The following is a 15,004-nucleotide window of genomic DNA, read 5'->3' as shown; positions in this document are numbered from 1 at the left end:
CAGGGACTAAGCATTATGCAGGCAAGAGAGCAAGAGAATAAGTTTGAAAGTGAAGGCAGTTTTGTGCAAAAGAAGGAGGAATTGGAAGTCTTTTTGCTGGGAATGAATAAAAAGGTTTTTTCCGTTTAGTTGGTATACGAAGCGCACAGGGCTCTAGATCCTTTTGTGGGAAAATGGAGTGTGTAAAGTTGCCAATCATTTTGGAGCGAATTTGGAGGTTTTTGGTGTCCCATGTGAATTTTGGGTTGAATTCTGGGGATTTGGGGGTTGCAAATTGAATTGGGGGGGGGGCCGAGGGGATATTTGGGGAGATCCACGTGAGTTTTTAGTTGTCCCAGGTTGATTTTGGGGGAGAATTTGTGGAATTTTGGGGAATCACGGGTAGCGAGGTTTGGGGTTGTGTTGGTTTTAAAGTAAAACCAGTGCGAGACTCCAAGTCTGTCATACAATTTTATAGGAGAAAAGTGAAAAAATAAAATACATGCAATAATATAAAAGAAAAAACCACCACCAAAGTCAGAAATGCAACCTGACACCCTGTCAGTCAGGGTGTCGGTAGCCGTCTGTATAAATGGTGGCTGCAGTCCTCCTGGATGACAGATGTGGTTCAGTTGAAGCAGTGCTCCTGTAGAAGGTGCAGTTTTCCTCCAAAGATCCAGCGATGATGTGGAAAAAGGTTCAACTTTCCTCTTGGATCCACTGGAAAGGACTGCCTTGGTTTTCCAAATCTCAGTTTTTATCTAGGTAGGAAATGTTTGGCTCCTCCCCCTGGCTGGAGCATCTCCCAATGGGATGATGTAATCTTATCAGTCATACAATAGGACTTAATGGCCCATTAACAGAATATATCTTCTGGAGGAAGGATGGGTTGTGAAAAGATAACAATGACCATCCCCCTGATCTTATCAGATGGCACATCAGCAGAGGATATCTCCCACAGAGATAAGGATCACCACCCCTCCCACATTTTAACAGATGGTGATAGAATACACATTTTTGCATTGTACCCCAGGACAGGGGTGAATTTGTAGAATGTGGGGAGTCCCAGTTGAATTTTAGGGGGAATTTGTGGAATTCTAGGGATCTCAGGGGAATTTTGGGGGGAATTTGGAGAATTTTAGGGAATACATGTGAATTTTAGGGTTCTCAGGTGAGTTTTGGGGATGCCAGGTAGATTTTGGGGTGAATTCTGTCGATTTTGGGGTATCCAGGTGAGCATTTGGGAATCATGGGAGAATTTTGGGATGAATTTGGGGGGATGCAGGTGGATTTTCCAGGGAATTTTGGTGGTTTTTGGGAGTCCCAGCTGGGTCTTGAAGTGAATTTGGTGGATTTGGGGGTATCTGGGTGGGTTTTGAGGGGGATTAGAGACATCTTGGTGTGAATTTGGGAGGTGTTGGGAGGACTGGGTCTTGGGGGTGATTTGAGGGATTTGGGGGGTTGCAGGTGGAATTTTGGGGTGAAGCCCTGGGATTTGGTGGTCCCCCATAAATTTTGGGGTGAATTGGTGGATTTTTTCGTAGTTGCCAGGTGAGTGCTGGGCATCCCAGGGGGTCTTCGGGGTGAATTTTGGGGATTTTGGGTTTCCCAGGTGAATTTCTGAGGTGAAAAGGTTCAAAAAGGTTCTTCTTGAAAAGAAGTTAAAACCAGAAGGTTATTGAAAATTAATAGATGTGATGTAAGTAGCTAATACGCAGACAATACACAGCGAGACAAATCATGGGAAAAATACAGTGGCAACACATGAGTGTGTGAGGACGGGATCAGTATAGCTAAGTCTCAGTTGAAGCTGAATTTGGAAAAGCATGCCAAAAAGAAGAATAATAAAGGCACCTACGGGTATTTCAGTGGGAAAAGGAAGATGAAAAGAAACCTATCACTCCTACCCTATTCCCCCCCCACCCCAATAAGCCAGACAGGACTAGTGACAACAGACAAGGAGAAGGCTGAGGTACTCAACAAGTGTTGGTCTCAATTTTTACTGCCAGTCACTATTTCCACATCTGTCAGGTTATTGGACTGGTGGACTTGATTCTAAGCCATAGTAGCAGGTCAGCTTTCAGACCACTTGAGGAACCTGAACATGCAAGACCATGGGACCCACCCAGAGGCATGTCAGGGCCCTGAGAGAACTGGCAGCTGTAGTTCCTAAGGTGCTTCCTCCATCATATTTGAGAAATCAAGGCAATCGGCTGAAGTCTCCAGACACTGTGTTGTATTGATTCCAATACTCTTGGTCTTTTTTGTAAATCTTAGAGCTCTGAGTCAATTTCTGCAGAGGATTCCCAATGCAGTTTGAAAAATGGAATCTTTGTTATTGGTCCTCATGTTGATCTTGGATATTTCCATTTGCTGCACTCCTATATTTTCGAAACATTTGTAATGACTGAAAAGAAAGCTGAGAAGAGGTATAATGCTCTTTCCAGTGATATAAATGGACTAGTGTTCTTTTCAGACAAATATATTTTTGCTGTGTCTAAGCACATGTGCATACCTGTGTTTGATTTATGTGTCCAGGTTTTGGCAATGGGGCAGTCACAGGGCCGTCCTGTGACAATGGCCCAGGTGCTGCCCTGTCCCGCTTTCTTCCAACTGGCTCCACTTCAGGATGTCCTCCCTGCTCAGAGAAGAGGCTGGGACAGCAACTTTAGAAATGTGAATTTCTGGGTTTTTTGTTTTGTTTTGTATTGTTATTTTTAAAGTTACTAAAAACATTCACCCTGATTTTTTGATGTGTTGGGTTTGGGGTTTTTTTTTCAGTTTTGGGTGGGTTTTTTTTGTGGGCTTTTTTGTCTCTTTGGGGATTATTAGTTGGGGTTTTTTGTGTGTTTGTTTGGTCTACTTTTTTGTTTGTTTCGTTGTTTGTTTGTCTTTTTATTACGGTTTTGTAGAGTTTTTTAAGCAAATTGATTGGAAAACTGAATAGTCCTCCACTATAGTCTCCTGGATTCACCTGAGACTCTTCCTAGGCATCTCCCTGATCCTTGTTGCAATGAGTCTCACATCATTCTCCTGAAGAAACTGTCTGCTTATGCTTTGGATGGGTGGGCTGTTTGCTGGGTGACAAACTGGGTGATGGCCAGGCCCAAATTGTGGTGGGAAATAGAGTTCATCCAGCTGGTCCCCAAGGCTCAGTCTTGGGCCCAGTCCTGTTTAATATCTTTATCAGTGATCTGGACAAGGGGATAGAGTACACGCCCAGGAAGTTCACAGATGATTCAAAGTTGGCTGGTAGTGTTTTTTTCTTCTGGAGGACAGCAGGCTCTGCTTCATCTTCCTCCTGTTCTGAGGTCGCTGCTCCCTCTTCATCCCTCATGAAGTGTGCTGATTTTGTCACTTGGATGAGAAAACAAACAATTTTAGCAACAATACTAGTGGCAAGGTACAAGAAAGGAAGAGTTCACATGAATCCGCCCCCAAACAACAGACAATACCTGATGGCTCCTCTGCCCAGCTTGCTGAGTACGCCGGAACCCACTGTCCCCCAAAGATACTCCCTTCTCCCTGCCCCCAGCCATGATGTGAGATGGAATAGAATAACTAAGAATACGATTCTCCCTATGTAACTCCATCATACTTCGATTCTGGGAAAGAAAATTTCTTGAAGTTCTATCATTTCAGATCATTTGAATTTGAATTTGCATACTAACAAGTCTAGCCAGAAACTCATGACAATATTAATAGCCCATTCTAGAATGTCAGAGATGATATACACTTCTTTCAAGAGAATGTGATACCTCACGTGACTTCTCCAGAATTTCTATGAACAGCGGGAGTAGTCTACAAGATTCTTGCTGGCATCTGGATTTCCTGGTATTTGGCTGGTCTATGTAAGCCAACCAGCTATTCAGCAGATGGAATAGTAGTGTGATACTTGATGGTATGTGATATGGAACACAGTAATTTATAGCTTTTTCCATAGTGATGAAGCTGTAAAGAAAGCTCCATAATGCTCAGACAAGGAGGCTGCTGGACTTCAAGCAGCAAAGGCCCAAAACGAACCAGTGAAAAGGTGTCATTGAAAAAAAAAAAAAAGCCAGGTGGGGAGCAAAGTGATACTTAAGGGCAGTTTACTGAAAGAGGAAATCGAGTGAAAAAAAAAGTCCAAGAGTGAAGGAATAACAGGGAAAATGAAACTAAGGAAGGAAATCAATCTCAGCTCATCATTTCAGAAGCTAACAAGTTGTCATTGCAATGATGCATAAAGTGAGAAATAATACATATGTCTGCGCCAAAATCCAAAATATGAATTTTATTACATTCTGTCTTTCACGGAATCATACAACAGTCTGTGATTAAAGATCCTCTAGTCCAACTTCCTTGCCAGGTAGATCTTACAGTAGATCAAATTGCTCAAGACTAGCCAAACTGATAAGGAGCACTCTCAATGATGGGGCATCCATAGCTTCTCTGGAACACCCGTTTGAGTGTCTCACCAGCTTCATTGTAGAAAAGTTTTTCATTTTAGCCAATTTAAACCTAGTCTCAGTTTGAAAGCATGGCCCCTTGTCCTGTCTCTGCAAACCTTCCTAAAAAGTCTTTCTCCATTTGTCTTATACCCTCTTTACATATTCAAAGGCCACAATACTGTCTCTCCAGAAACCACTCTTCTCCAGGCTAAAAGATCCTACTTTTCACAAGAACCAGGTCATAAACTGAGATGGAAGACATCTCAGGAGATCAGATCATCCAACAGCTCAGCGGAAGAATAGCTCTGAAGTCAGATCAACTAGCTTCGGGCTGTGTCTGTTTGAATTTTGAAAATTACCAGGAATTGAAATGCTTCAAGGAAGAGAACTCTGGGTGGCTCCAGAAACAGCCTGAGAAACTCGAGCAAACTCGAAACCTCTGAAACTACCACTGCTTTCTCTCCCTCAGCCCAAGCAGTCACAAAGAAGAAGTGTTCCCAGCAGGCTGGGATAGCACACATATACACTACATATACATGACAGGCATCGCCAGCAGCCACATCCTGCTCCTTTCTGTGGCTGGCAGGAGTGAGACTGGATGTTTACATGTGGGCAAACTGGGTCCCTCCAGCAGCTCAGACACTCAGCCTGCACAGTGACCCCACTGAATTCCAGTATTCGCAGTGTCCCAAGGCCACAGCACTACTCCGCTTGCTGGCACAGACCATCACACGTCTCCTAAATCAGTCAGGACTCCCCTGGTCCCACAGCCAGCACCCCACTTGCTCTCCCCCAGGCCACTGCCATTGTTCACCAACTTTTCCACTTTGATCTTTGCTGGTGCTCTCAACATTGGCACACCCAGATGTTCTGCAGCTGTTGTCTCCTGGTGGAAAGGACTTGTAAAGCCATGTTTCCTAACAGGACTTCCACAACCGTTCAAAGCAACCTTTTCTGGGGTATGAACAATCTCATTCAAATGTCAACATTTCTTTTCCCATATGTGAAATCAGAATGTCCTTCTTCTGGGCATGCCCAAAACAAGGCACAAACTACATTGTGCCTTCTGTTTCACATGCTGACTTGTTTGTAAACAATGCTAGGAGAATACCTGTTTTGATCCAAGCTAATCTCTGGCCCTTATAGTGCTTTCGGTAGTTAGTTTTGCTTTGCTATTTACTTGATGTCCCATTGAATTGTTGAATCATAAACAGACTATCTGTCTTTATAGCACCATAGCAGTGATGAATAAATGCAAGAGAAGGAGCAAGGTGATTGTTTGCTAGACTCTTCTTAGAAACTGAGAAATCTGTTACTTAATGCTGACCACAGGAGATGGAGGAAGCATCCTACATGATGTTAAAGCAATCACTTTTATGATTACAGTCAAGGCACTGCTTTTGCCACCATAAGTGGAGTGCAGGGAATCTTAAAAGACGACACTGTATCTGTTGTCCATGCTCACTGTGAAAATAATGCTTTTACAGTGGAGCAGGTCTCACCACAGCTAAATCATGGCTTCAACTGTACACCGCCTTCAAAAGAGCCCACAAAAACACAAATGAAAGGATTTGGAACCCAAGGGAATCTCAGATGGTGACATCAGCTCACTTTGGAGTCTTTCCAAATTCTCAATTCCCTTTTCTTCCCAGCCAGTTATCCCACCTAACCTGAGATGTAATTTATGGATTTCCAACACATCTAGTTACCTTAGAATTACATTGCCACTAGGCAAAAAGACAGAAACAAGCAGTTAATTTCAGACTGAAACCAAGGGTGTTTAGAAAAATCAATACTTGGACGTAACTATTCTTAATATTATTTATTCTTAATAAAACCAAAACTTTTAGGACTCAACCATATATTTTTGAAGGTGGAAAAAGTTTTACATCCAAAAGTCCCTAGGGTGCTCTCACTCAGTGCAATGTGCCTGGAGAGGCACTCTTGCTCGTCATTCAAGGAACGATTCGTCACAGCAGAGGCAGCAGGAGCACAAGATGGCCTATAAGAAGGGGCAGTTTAGAATTCTCTGTGTGTCTCTGTCTCTACTCGGTGTAGAATGTCTCTGTACTGTCACATTTTCATATGCAACATGTCCCTCCTAGTCTTCGGTCGTGGTTAAGCTCTATGTACAGTGTGCGCTGCTCCTTGCAGCTGAGAAGGACCATGGAGCTAGCAGCGAATTCGGAGAGCGCTGAGCACGTAGTCAAGGAGCGAGAAGGGCCCCTGCACTGCAGTGTTAAAAGCAGCTGCCTCGTGTCGGGCGTGAGCTCCGGCCACTAGACTTTCTCGTCCTGGCAACAGATCTCTGTGAAGGGCGTAGGCGAAAAGCTTTCGTTTTCCATTCGAACTGCGAAAGAGGCAGACTGTTGCACGGAGCTCTGAGAACAAAGGTGCACGCCGAAGGCGGGCTTGGGCAGAAGCAGCGTTCTCGAGCACTTGGCCGCGGGTATACTGCTGGCTGTGTGGCGCGGCTTCAGTGGCTTCTAGCAGCCGGGGATTGAAAGCGGGGCCAGGCGTGGGCGAGGGCGGTGAACGATGCCACACAAGTACCGTGCTTGTGTGCACCACGTTACAGGCTACTAGGAGAGGAAGGTGGCTGCCTCTCGCTTGCCTTCCAAGGGCCCTTAGCAGTCGGAAGGAGCAAGCTGAAGCACTGCTGCTTGTGCTGCTCCTTCGTTCCACTTGCAGCCCGCTGTGGAAACATTGGCGGTCTCTTCTAGGCTCCAAGTTGCAGACAGCACCACGGTACATGCCACGGAGAAGGGAAATACAGAGTGCAGAGAGGAGCTGGACGTGGCTTACGTGCAATAAGTAGAAGGTGAACCTAGGCACTGCCTCTTCAATCTGGCCCCCTCTGCTCTGGTAGCAACTTTTGCAAGTAGGCAAATGGAGCTGCGAGTATGTAGAATGGAGGGCAGCGAGACCCCGTGTGTTATGCGCCCTTTCAGGGCTGCTGACAGAGGGCTACTTGAACATCGCCTTCTTCTTCATCGCACTCGCATCCTTCTCGCTTCGCTCTAGCTACATGGAGTACACCACAGCGAAGGTGTGAGGAAGGGCACTGGCTCACCTTTAGACCTGGAGTGGAACGGCTGTGTGCTACTTTTCCAAGCAGCAAGAGCACTGAGAAGTGAAAGCGATTGTGAAGGAGCTATTTGACTGCTCGTGTGCTTTTTGCTGCACTGTGCTCGCAAGCCCGGTGCCCTGCGGCTTCATTCTTTGCCTTCTGCCGTCCGGACAGAGCTGAACTCCAGCTGTCCGTTCCAGCTCTGCCCAACAGCTTGTCCTCAGTTCTGCGGGCAAGCAAGCCCTGTTGCCTTGGCTCCAAGTGCAAAGTCCCTAGCGAGCTCTCACTCAGTGCAATGCACCCAGAAAGACACTCTCGCTTGTCTTTCAAGGAGCCATTCCTAACAGCAGAAGAAGCAGAAGCACAAACTGGATGACGAGAAGGGACAATGTAGAACACCTCTCTGTCCTGGCACATTTTCGTGTGCGATATGTCCCTCCAGGTCCTCGGTCCATGCGAAGCTCTATGTACTGTGAGCGCTGCTACTTGCAGCTGAGAAGGACCGTGGAGCTAGCAGCGAATTCGGAGAGCGCTGAGCACGTAGTCAAGGAGCGAGAAGTGCCCCTGCAATGCGGTGCTAATAGCAGCTTCCTCGCGTCAAGGGCTGTAAGGGTCGGTCCGAAGTTCCCCTCGATTTTGCCTCCCGACCGTCGCAAGGAGAAGTCGTGGACCCCCACCCAGGCTGACTCTGAACAATGGTTTCCTGCCCTGGCCAAGGTGGATGCCTGTGACTGTGTGCTGTTGTATTGTGTTCACTGGACTGTGCTGTCATGGCACCAACCAGAGTTTGTGTTGTACCACCAACTGAGGAGTGCTTGACCGTACCTGTCTCCTGCAGCACCACACAATGGTCCATAAATCTTCCCACCTCTTGGCCAGAGGCCACTCGCTTTGGAGAAGGACTATAAAAGAGCGATCCTCTGAGAAAGACCCTTTGAGATCTCCCCACGGACGAAGACTCGTCTATCGGATGACCCGTGAGGACGCCCGTCTCGTCTGTTGGTAGCTATTTTCCCATCCCTTTCTTTCCTTCCCCTCTCCCTATACTTTGTTTCCTATACCTCTCCCCCTTACCGTAACTGAGTTGTTGGCATTTGATGAAATGCATTGCTGTTGTTGAATAAACTGATTTTCTGCTGTTGAATAAACTGATTTTGTCCCCTGCACTTTGCCTGTTTGCACCTTTAAGATCAAAAGAACCATCATGACTCCCGCTCTGTATTAATAGCGGATCATGACGTTAAATTGGCGTCACGGACAGGATATTCTCACAGACAGAAGGGATGCAAGGTTGTCTGTAGTCTGTATCAGGGGAAGGAAGTCTTACTCCAGCCTCACCTAGCTGGCCACCTTGGATGGGTGAGCCTGTCTAGAAAGCAAGGGGGGTTTTTCTGATTTCCCGCAGACTGCAGACACCTTGATGTGGAGCATCCCCAGACTTGCTTGAGGGCTCTGTAGTCAGAATTTCACAAAAGATCTACTGGTGCAATAGGCGGGACACTGTTGTTGTTGTTGTTGTTGTTGTTCTTTATGATGTTTTTGATACTTGGTGTAGTGAAGAGACAACCGGGTGTTTTGTAACTAAGGAGTGCCTCTCAAGTAGTTTGGTCTCTTCACCCGCACAGGGAAGCGAAGGGGGGCACACAGTGAAAGCTGTTTCGTTGTGTGTGGTAACTTAAGCAATAGACCTACCTGTTGTGGTTTTTACTTATCCCTTCACAAAATGACTGAGAATTCCACCGTAACAGATAAAGCTGCATTTTATGCTCTATTATCTAAGTATAGCGCCAGACCGTCCCAAGGTGGGGAGGAATGGGCGAACAGTAATTGGTTTAATCTGGAGAATGTGACTGATAGAATATATTCTTTGCAACATGAATCAAAGTTCAAACTGGGCAAAAATAAAGCCATACTCTGCTCAGTTTTGGGAGCTTGTCTTACGGCAGCCATAGAAACTCGCTCTAAGTGAGTTAGTGAAGAAAGTACAATTATAGATTCTTTGCAAAATCTTGTTCAAATTCTGCAAAAACAATTAGATCAAGAAAGGAATGAGAACCGTTTGTTGCGAGATGAAAATCATTTGCTACAGGCTGCCCTAAGAGAAGAAAGTACCAAGAAAGTAAGACAGAATGAAACACACGCAGAAACAGAAGAGAAGGAGATTGTTCACATTAATCAAATTTATCCCCAAAAGGAGTTAACTATAATGAAAAATCTTGGGCAACACTGCTGTCCGAAGTTGAGACCTATGGTTAAAACACAATATACTTATCCTGGTCCTGATGATTTTGAACCAAACATTTCTACAAAAGAAATCCCATATTCTGCCACTGAATTAGCAAAACTGACAAAGGAATATGGGCGACTCCCTCATGAAACAGAGACTGAATATGTATTTCGAGTGTCTCTTACTGGGGGAGATGAGATTAAATTATCAGAAAGTGAAGCTAGTGGGTATCGGGGACAAGGGGTCTTCTTAACAACCGGAGATAAGAGCTACCCATGGTCCTTGACCCAACGTGCAGCTTTTTGGGCAGGGGGGGTTAACCCCCTGGAAAGGGGAGACCCTATAGCTTTAGTTGGTACGCCCGACCAACTTTTGGAAAACATTCACAAAGCTGCTTGCCTGCAAATGATACATGAGAGAAAACTGACTACCACCTATGAATCACCTATGCAATTGCCTGTAATGCCTGAAATCATGACCCCTTTAATTCGTGGTCTCCCAGAAACACTCAAATCTACCGCAATTCTCCTTCAAAAAACTATCGCATCCATGACACCTGTAGAAAGATTAGATCGATTTCTTGGAAACTCACGTGAGCGATCTGGTTCCGTGGACTCTTTCCCTCCCTATGAATCCCCCTCTAGAGGGACTCCAGAATCTCCTGACAATAACCGTAAAGTTTGGACATGGAGCGAAGTTGCAGAGGAATTGTTGAATTACAGCAGGAAATATGGACCCGTAAAAGTCCCAGAGGATAAAGTGGAGAAAACTAAAGGTGTTAGACACATTGTTTCTCCTAGTGATAAGCCAGAAAAGGGGAAATTGAATACTCCCCGTCAGTACTGGTGGTCGTTGGGGTTAAAGAAACAAATTCCTAAAGATGTTATGGATGGCTTACCACTTGACAAGTTGATAAAAATTGTTGTGAATTGGCATTGCCCTAAGATCTTTACATCAAACTCCCCTACTGTCCAGCCTAGTGCACCTCCTCCTCCACCGGTTGTGGTCAGTGAGTCAAACTTAACCCCTCCACAGATTCTGGGCAGTGAGCCAAATCAATCTCCTCCACAGGTTCTGAGAGCTGAGTCAGAGTTTCCTCCTTCTCAGTTTTTGGGAATGGAACTGAAACGGCTTCAGAAGCAGGGAAACTAGAAACCCCATCTCTCGTGGGTGGGCAGAGGCATGGGGGGGGAACTGGTTATTCATTAGAACGCTCACCAGAAATCCTAATACTGGGGACCTCCTGATAACAGCAATGGTTGGCCCTAAAAGGTCACCTGTTACCTTTGTGGTTGACACTGGAGCCCAAATTTCTGCACTAACAAGAAAAGCTGCGCAGAAATGTGGAGTTGTTCCAACAAGGAGACAATGCTTTGTTCTCAATGCCTTGGGGACCACAGAAGCTATGGATATAGCTCTGATAAAAATCTTACTACCTGGAGAGGAGAATTTGTTACTTATCAAAATTGTAATTGGAGATATTCCAAATGATTTATTGGGAATGGATGTCCTTGCTGGAAGACAGTGGAAAGACGAGGAGGGTTGTCTCTGGTCCTTTGGCACACCACGTTTTAATATTAATCTGCTTCAATCCGCACCTTCCTTACCTTTCAGTAAAATTACTAATGTGAAACAATACCCACTTCCCACTGGTGCCAAAGAAGGAATCAAGCCAGTTATTCAGTGTTGTGTTATGTTGTTTAATGTTAATTTTCCTTCTGTGTTTATGGTTCATTCCAGTTTCTTTCCCTTAAGTTAAGTGCATAATGGTTTTTCCCTTTCCCGCCCTTGTCCTACTCAGTCATCCTAAACCCCTCCCCTTTATCTGGAACCTTCCCTGTCCCTCACCCTAAACCCTGCCCCACGGGATGTCAATCCTTTGTAGCCCCTTCCTTTGTTCTAGAAGTTTCTGTGTCAAGCATTCCCTTTTTTATTCATGGTTGGTTATATTGTATGTATCCCCACCCTCTGTTTGCCTTATTGGCTCAATGTACCCCTTTCCCCACCCTCTGTACCTCCCCCCGTTACCCGTTATTGGCCAGAGTTTTGTGCCTTCCCCTTGCTCCTCCCTCGTACTTAAGCCGGTGTAGAACCCATTCTAACTGCCTTTTGCGGTTCCCCCTCCTAACCTCCGGACTTGTTACCTTTTCCTTCAATAAATCCCTTCCCCCAGAACGGTAAAAGGTCTCTCCTGCGACTCTTTATCCCTCCCTGACGACTCGCCCAGGCGTAGCTGTTGCTACACCCCTGCTGTGGCTCCCGGAGTGGTGCCGGGGAGGGGCCACTCACTGACGTAGGCTTCCCGGAGCTAGCCGGTAGCCCAGGTGAGGCGGGCAGCGGGTGGAAGAAACGTCAGTTCAGGACCTGAGAGATCAGGAAGTGATAATTGACACTCATTCTCCCTTTAACTCTCCAGTGTGGCCAGTCCGTAAACCTAACGGAAAGTGGAGGCTGACAGTAGATTTTCGCAGACTAAATGCAAACACAGATCCTCTCACAGCAGCTGTCCCAAATTTAGCTGAACTTATAACTTCAATTCAGGAGAAGGCTCATACAATCATGGCAACTATAGATGTCAAAGACATGTTCTTTATGATACCTATACAGCTAGAGGACATGGACTGTTTTGCCTTCACATGGGAAGGACAGCAATACACCTTCACTAAGCTTCCTCAAGGGTACAAACGCTCCCCTACTCTAGCCCACCATGCTTTAGCACAGGAAGTAGAAAAGATACCCAAACCTGACAATGTAGCTGTCTATCAATACATTGATGATATTCTGGTGGGGGGAGATGAAATAGAAGTAGTGGGGGATAGCCAACAGAAAATAATCTCTCATCTGGAAAGCCTTGACTTACAAATTCCCCCAGAGAAAATTCAGAAACCTTCTCAGGAGGTGACGTTTTTGGGGATTTGGTGGAAAGGAGGTATGACATGCATTCCACCTGATACCCTAACCTCCCTAGATCAAATTAAAATGCCTGGATCCAGGAAAGAGCTTCAACAAGCTCTGGGATTATTAGTGTTTTGGAGAAAACACATCCCTGATTTTTCAATTATTGCTAGACCTCTTTATGACTTGCTGAGGAAAAAGGTAAAATGGGATTGGACTCCTTCTCAGGAGGAAGCATTACAACTGCTGATTTTTGAAGCAACTGCACATCAAGCTCTAGGCCCTATTCATCCCACAGATCCTTTCCAGGTAGAATGGGGATTTGCCACCTCGGGGTTGTCAGTGCACATATGGCAACGAGGCCCAGAAGGCCCTACAAGGCCTGTTGGTTTTTATTCTCGTGGTTTTAAAGATGCTGAAAAAAGATACACTACCTGGGAAAAGGGGCTTTTTGTTGTCAGCATAGCTCTCATAGAAGTGGAGAAAATTACACGTCAGCAACCAATTGTATAAAGAGGCCCTTTTAAAGTTATTATAACAGTCACCAGAGGGACCCCTCCCCCTGACGGGGTGGCCCAGAGATCCTCAGTTAGGAAGTGGTATGCCCAGATAGAACATTACTGTAACATCTTCTCTGTAACAGAAGGAGCTGTAAAAAATCTGGCTATACAAGAAACTGAGAACTTGGCTAGCAGCCACCATAAACCTGCCTCAGTAATTAAAGTGGCCCCTCCTTTCTCCCCTGAACAATCAGTGAATTCTTGGTTTATTGATGCTTCTGCTAGACGAGAAGGAAAGGTGTGGAAATACAGGGCAGTAGCTCTCCATACTTCATCTGGTGAACGAATTATTACTGAGGGAGAAGGCAGTGCTCAGGTTGGTGAGCTGATTGCTGTATGGAGTGTTTTCAAGCATGAGGTACATAATACCTCTCTTGTTTGTATTTACACTGACTCCTATGCTGTGTTTAAAGGAGGTACAGAGTGGCTTCCTTTCTGGCTGCAAAATGATTGGGAAGTTAACAGGATCCCAGTATGGCATAAGGAAAAATGGCAAGAAATTCTAGATATAGCCAATCAAGGAAACTTTGCTGTGGGGTGGGTGGCTTCTCATCAGACAGATGGAAATTTAGCTGGTGAGTGGAATAATGCTGCTGATGAGTTAGCAAGACTAAGTCCCCTGAAAAAGGAACAAATTACAGAGGATTGGGAGCACCTGCTAGAATGGCTGCATATAAAAAGACAACATACAGGTGCGAAAGATTTGTACAAAGAAGCCCTTGCTCGTGGCTGGCCTGTCACCAGGGAAATGTGTAAACCATGCATATCAGCTTGTGAACAATGCCGCAGACGACTAGAAAGGCATCCTTTGGAAGATGACCCTTTGCACTTAAGGAAAGGTAAAGGCTTATGGGACGCGTGGCAGGTAGATTATATCGGTCCCTTTAAGAAGTCTGGTGGTAAACATTTTGTGCTGGTAGGAGTGGAAATAATATCAGGTTTAGCTCAAGCTGAAGCCTTTAACAGAGCTACGGGAGAAAACACTGTTAAGGCATTACAAGAATGGTTTGGAACTTTTCCAAAGCCACAGGAGATTCAATCTGATAATGGGTCTCACTTTACTGCTAAAGTAGTACAGGAATGGGCAAGGGGGGAAGGAATAAAGTGGACTTTTCACACCCCCTATTACCCTCAAGCCAACGGGATTGTAGAAAGGACAAATGGTCTTCTGAAGCGACTCCTAAAACCACATGAGGGAAGTTGGGATCTTCGATTATGGCAAGCTGTAAAAGGTATAAATGATAGATGGGGGGGTAAACGGGTGTCCCAAAATAACTGCTTTTTGTCCAAAAGCCCCAAGCATCATTCCTGCACTACAGGGACCTAATGATCCTAAAAATCCAGCCCATTACCCCGGGCAACCTGTTTTAGTAAACCTCCCTACTGTAGGAGAAGTACCACTGGTACTAAAAACTCCTCTGAATAAATATGCATGGGTAGCCACCAATGCTCTGGGAAAGGAGCATCGGATAAGGACCCGTTGGATTGTTCCATCATTTTGACCTCCTGCCTCTTGGTGGCAGACTCTGTTATGTTTACTTTTCACAGAAGAACACCCAGGGACATGGGAACCGGACAAACCATGATCACCTTTTTGATACTTCTCCGTATCCTACCACAACACCATGGCCAAGACTCGGCCGAGTGGCCGTGGTCTGAAGCTTCCATCAGATATAGCAGTGCTTTAGGACCCTACCCCAGAGATCGTCACCCAAGCCTTGCGACTGTAGTACTGCACGATTCTGAGGTATACCGTTCAAGTGACTGGGGTTGGGACAAAAAGGACTGGGCTAGGGTACTAATAGGAACAATTGGTGAAGAAATCAAGGTAGGATGCAGAAAA

Source organism: Sturnus vulgaris, chromosome W (assembly GCF_052056855.1).
Source record: "Sturnus vulgaris isolate bStuVul1 chromosome W, bStuVul1.hap1, whole genome shotgun sequence".
Lineage (NCBI taxonomy): Eukaryota > Metazoa > Chordata > Aves > Passeriformes > Sturnidae > Sturnus > Sturnus vulgaris.
Note: the sequence above shows the minus strand (reverse complement) of the source record.